This window comes from Saccostrea cucullata, unplaced genomic scaffold, assembly GCF_032062105.1.
Source record: "Saccostrea cucullata isolate Sc308-1 unplaced genomic scaffold, CSIRO_AGI_Scuc_v1 ctg27, whole genome shotgun sequence".
Lineage (NCBI taxonomy): Eukaryota > Metazoa > Mollusca > Bivalvia > Ostreida > Ostreidae > Saccostrea > Saccostrea cuccullata.
The window spans coordinates 154,394-160,393 of record NW_026920935.1 but is presented as its reverse complement, the minus strand read 5'-3'; the positions used below and the strand labels follow the sequence as shown (position 1 = coordinate 160,393).

General features: G+C 33.7%; 1 long non-coding RNA gene across 1 annotated transcript; it reads right to left on the bottom strand.

The window, feature by feature from the left end:
- Positions 1 to 3,704: 3,704 nt before the first annotated feature.
- On the bottom strand, positions 3,705 to 5,615 carry LOC134258673 (uncharacterized). The gene is made up of 3 exons (XR_009990204.1): positions 5,569 to 5,615; positions 5,096 to 5,303; positions 3,705 to 3,805 (listed from the first exon to the last, which is right to left on the bottom strand). It is a non-coding gene; the product is annotated as an uncharacterized LOC134258673 (long non-coding RNA).
- Positions 5,616 to 6,000: the final 385 nt, after the last annotated feature.

The window sequence follows — 6,000 nt, the reverse complement described above, 5'->3', positions numbered from 1 at the left end:
ATCTATGAAAGTTTCAGTAAATTTTATTCAGTGGTGTAGGAGGAGTTGCGGATTAGAGATGAGTACCCTCCAATACAACAGAAAGTGTGGCCGTGTCCATGTCTTGTTCTGGGAAACCCAAACTATGTGTCCACAATGGCATTATGAAATAAAGAATCTGTGAGAGTATCAGTGGTATAGTAAGAGTTGCGGATAAGAGATGGAATTTATGTTCACTTAATGCAAGGGAAATCTTTAATCAGGAGCAGATAAGTACTGATCATCAGTCAGTATATTAGAAGCAGCAAGGGAAAAACCTACTGCTATTTATTTGATCACAGAACATGTTGTTTTTAAATAACTCATTATATTCGAGACTCTAGTTTTTTCCCATAGGTTTTGTAAGTTCACAGACCTTATCATATCTTGGTACCCAAAAAATCTTTCGTTTTCCAAAGAAGTTTCCAGGTCATCAGATAAATTTTTTGTTCGATTTTTTTAATCAAATTAACAGAAGTGAAATGAGGTTAGATATGAAAGCAATCACAAAAAGAGCCTAAATCCAAGTGTTTTGGAACCTTGCGCAGGCGATACTACAAATTTTGGATTTTCCATTATTTTGACGGTGAATTGCTTTGTCATCGTGTGAACTATTCAAGTGCATGTAAAATGAATAGCATATGCTAATGGTGCCAGGGGGTTTAAAAATATGTCAAAAGAAAACAAAAAAAAATAAAAAGAACATCTACTTGTTACCCTGATGATAACACCTATTTCGGTTTCATAAGCATATATTGACTGACTGTCCGACTCTTATAAAGGTTAAGTAAACCTTCCGCGTCGTAAAATGTTACTTTTTTATTCAGTAGGGGGTAGAAATGATGTAATTTGTTTATAAACAGTGATACATTTAAATGTTGCAATTTAAGTTTAAACAACAGAAACAATACACAGAAAATTCTATAAAGACCTGGCTTGAGCCTGGGATATATAACCTTCAAACAGAACTATGACCATCAAGAAAATGTATGCAAGAGAAATCTATTCATGAAATTTATTGAGAAATTTCATTCTTAATTGTTTCCTTTTTAATCATTTATGAAGGCATCCATAGGTAAGAACTGACAACAAATGTTCTTTCTTTTCACATCTGTAAATGAGAATATAATTTGTAAACGTGAAATAAGTTGTTTACTATTCATTTATAAAAATTCTTCAAAAGATGAACTAAGGACGTTTAAAAAAATAATACTGCGCTTGAATAAATAAGCAGGGACTTTCCTTGAGAGACATACAGTGCATTTAAATTGAATATAGCAAGACAAGTGCATAGATTTACCTGCATGATTTATGGCAGAATGTTAATAATTTTAGATTTATTGTTGCGTTTTCACAGTTGAAGTGATTTGCTATGCTAGGTAATTTTACACATAACATATCTCAAAGATAAAAATACTTCACACATGTTTTTCTCAGCCAAGCATATAATGATTCTGAAAGTTTCAAAAAAGCAGATAACAAATGAAGTATATGCAGATAATGTACAGTGTTCAAGCTAAAAAGTCCATTAGACAATACAAAATAGGAGCAAAGCAAACCCGGACCTCCAAAATATAGAGGTGGGGTCAGGTGCCATAGAGGAGTGAGAATCCCCTGACGACCGGTCACACCCGCGGTGTGCTCCTTGTCATGATCGGAAACAAACGGAAAAAATCCTTCTTCAACCCAGTGTATAAATAACGGACTAACAATTGGTATAAAAACGTCAGTCAGCAATTTGACTCAATGATAAGTTGTTTTTGCTGACAAGGTCATTGTATCGTCCACAGAAATTACGAAATAATGATTTTGAACGAGACTGCTAATGTTCTTGATATCAACTTGTTTGTCAATAATTTACATCATTTTAGAAAAAGTACATACATGTACGTAGAGCATGCTCTTGCGTATCGAATCAAATGAGAGAGATAAACTCCATATGCAGGTAATGAAGGAGTATTTCTGCATCAGTAAGGGGAGTTGACGATTGAAAAGTTAAAGTCATCACGTGTATCATAGATGTTGGTTGTTTGATTACTATTGACGTCTTTTTCAATTAAAATATCCAAATATGAATCAGATGCGTCTGAGTGACTCAGATGACCTAAATATAGGTCTGCTAACAACGGGACGCAATTGGTACCCATGGGCATTACAATACATTGTTGGAAGACCTGGTCTCCAAAAGAAAATTGTCTATCAGAAACTCAAGCAACTTTTAGGTGTCAATTTCTGAGTACTTGTGTGTACAATCAGAATGTTTTTAACAAAATAATTTTGAAAATGACCAATGATTTGAAGGAATTAAGTAATTTTACAAGTTCCATTTTTATTGAAAAGCAGCTATCAATGATATCCAAAAGCCGCCTGGACTATTTATCGTAGGAAATGGTTATGTATAAAGTTGAAAAGTAATAAGTTTTTAAGCCGTTAAATTGGGTAAAATCATGTGATTTCAAATTGTCCAAAGTTCCTTGGAATTTTTAAGCATCCACATCTGATTTACACCGCTTCTCGAACATATTGTTGCACAGCGCTTAAAAAATTTCTCCTTCTCTACTGTTAATATCTTAGTGATGAGTAAAGAAAGAGGCTTGGTTGAACATTTACTGGAAAATTAATAATTGAAAAAAGCTTGTTAGTTATAGCACAGCATGAAATTAAATACTATTATATGGGGATATCGAACAGTATACATGCTCAAAAGTCCATATTTAAACAATACAAATTTTGGAGCAGAGCAAACATGGACCTCTAAAAGGCAGAGGTGAGATCAGGTACTACGGAGAAGTGAGCATCCCCTGCCAACTGGTTAAACGCGTCATGTGCTCCTTGTCATGATCGAGGAAAAAGAGAAAATATCTATTATTCTGAAAAAACGTCAGTCAGCATTTGACTTAATGATAATTTTACCACTGTGTATACCTACAGTATATAATTATAGTAGAAAAGTAGAAACAAAAAGGAAAATTGGTGATGAAAAAGATTAATTTATTCTGTTTGTCAGATTATTTGTTTGTGAGTTCATCATAATGTTTTTTTAGATGAAATATATGGAGATTGCGGACAGTATTCAAGCTCAAAAGTCCATTAAACAATACAATTAAGGAGCAGAGCAAAAACAAACCTCCGAAATGTCAGAGAAGGTCTGCCATGGAGGAGTGAGCATCCCCTGCCGACCGGTCACACCCGCTGTGTGCTCCTTGTCATGATCGGGAATTAACGAAAATCCGTCGTCCATTCAGTGTGTAAATAATGGACTAACAATTAGTATGAAAAACGTCAGTGAGCATTTGACTCAGTGATAAATTATATTTGCTGACAAGGTCATTATATCGACCATAGAATTTACGAAATGATGACTTTTTTAATCGAGACTGCTGATATTCTTGTTTCATCAACTTGTTTGTCAATAATTTACCTTCGTTTTAGAAATTTTACATACGTTGAGCATGCTCTTGCGTATCGAATCAACTGAGAGATATTAACTCAGATATTAACTAAGAGTGATCAGCTTTTTATATGCTTATAGCATATACAGTATTTCATGCAAAAAATCTAGCATGATAGTTCAGAAATGCACAAAAACATCCACACATTGTATAAGACTGCGATAGAGTCTGTCAACCAAAAAAGATATTAATCACAACCTTCAAATGAATAAGTTGAAATCATTATAAATAAAGATTTATTTAGAATCATGAAAATTCCTTTTTGGTGTAAAATCTTTACATTATACATCAGGGGAATCTTGCAATAAAGATATCTTCTGATAGGAATCCGTTCTCTGAAAAAAAGAAGAAATCTACCGACTACAAATTAAAGCAAAGAAATAAGTGTAATAAGTGTCCCTTAAGCTGATTTAAATGGAATGATTTTGAGAAAAATTGCAATGAGTTGTGATAAAACAGTTATTTTGATGCAAAATAAACCCAAGTAAATGTATATCAGCGATACTTGAGCTGTTGTAAGTAAGTCATATCAAAATGCCAGATAATTTTCAAGACTTAAAATAAGGTATTTCTAAGCCTACTTGGCTTCAGCAGGCAATTTGTATTTTCAATAAGATTTATCTTGATTTTTCTTCTTGGAATAAATGAACTTCTTTTTTAATACTTTAAAAACTAATGCTAACTATTTAAGCCAGTTAAAATTGACGTATATGTGTGAAACGAGCCAGCGGTGGTTGTCAACATTAATCCCTCATTAAGTGTTGGAAATACATTTGTTAACAGAAAGAGTATCTATAAAACTGTATGTATTAGGTAGTAAAATCAAAAAAATTAAAGATACCATCTCATTGTGAAAATGTAAACATCTTTTGTAGTATGAGCTGATACTTCAGAAATATAGATCCTATAAAAACTATTTTAGATTATAGAATTGTTTTTGTTGTTTAGCGTCCTTCTCGAGAATTGTTCACTCATACGGAGACGCCAACACTTGCAGGTTGAGAGCTGCAAATTTTGACTTCTGGTCGGCACTCATAGTCAAGGAGCAGAGCGGGATCTTTTTCGTGCCAGCACCTACTGCGACAAGAGACCTCCGTTTACAGTATACGGTTAATTATAAAATGATGACGGTACATCTTATGAAGGAAACGTATTTGCCAATTTACATATCCTATATCCATTTCTTTAATTTGCAGGAGATATATTTGGAATATCTAACTTGTGGCTCTGGATTTCGTATATAACTTGCACATAAACAAAAGGCGTTTAATCTACCAGCCATATGCAGTTGCGAGTCTCTCGTTTTTATGAATTTTGTTTGCAATTGTCAGTTATTACCATCCTTATCTGCAAGTTGAAGATTTATTCTTGGAGCAAATGGGTGGACTTTAGCCTTGAATTCCTTGAAGTCCACCCTCCCGTCGTCGCCATTTTTGCCCCGTTTGTCTTAAAGTCAAACGGCAAGCGAGGAGAATCGACGTCCTTCAGATATTTCATAAACGTTTTACAAATAAATAAATAAAGAATTAAAAAGACCCAAGAGAATATAAACTGGCTTAAAATATATGGTATTTTGTACGGGAACAGTTTTCAAGGGTATAACAATAAATAATATGGACTCTTACTCTTTTCCTTCCACAAATTTTTGTGCAGACTGGAGCACACACTGGAGCGCAGGTTGGACAGGCCTTCGTGCACGATGTGGAACAGGCCACGTTACAGAATATTCGACGTACTCTTATTCGTACTCCACCCCAGCCCCCGGAAGCCTCGTCCAGAAGGCATAACGTGACCAATGTCAAAATCAGAACAAGAGGCAACTTCATTGGGAATCTAAAAGAAAAATGAATTCTTTTCATTTGTAGTTATTTTCTTGAAAATATCAAACCACATTAGTGAAAGCTTTTATTAAGCAACTAATAAATGAACCAACGCACTCAGGTAATATACAATAATTTATTTTATAAATGTGTTTAAAGTGTAAGATTATTCTTTCTATGAAACAAAAAAAAGTTATCACTGAAATGTAATTATAATACAAAACAAAAATGTTGATACGTAAACGATTCCAACATAGGCTAAAGGGAGTGTGACCTACCGTTCTTCAGTTGATGCTACAGAGACATGGAGACTAAACAAACGTTGGTCTTTTATAAGAACTAGAAATGATGAAAACTCCACGTCTGCTATAAATGAGTCATGACTGCATGTACCAATATATCAGGCTTTTCAATTTTCATTATTTATCAGAATTTGAGCTTTTGATGAATTTTTAGAGCATGTTTCCTGGTTGTGGATGTTAAGGAGGATGCTGATCAAAACAGCTGGTTTGAATTAGATATTAAAGGTACTATTTATTATATTTTAAACATTGAAATACTGTAATTTATTCGTTGAATTAATAAAATTGATATGCTAGTATATTTTGTCACAGTGTGAAAGAATATCAGAAGTGCGGTAAAACTCGCGATTTTCTTTCTCATAACGGAGAGTGTTGTAAAAATCTTCCTTAATTGGCCTGATATAAGAT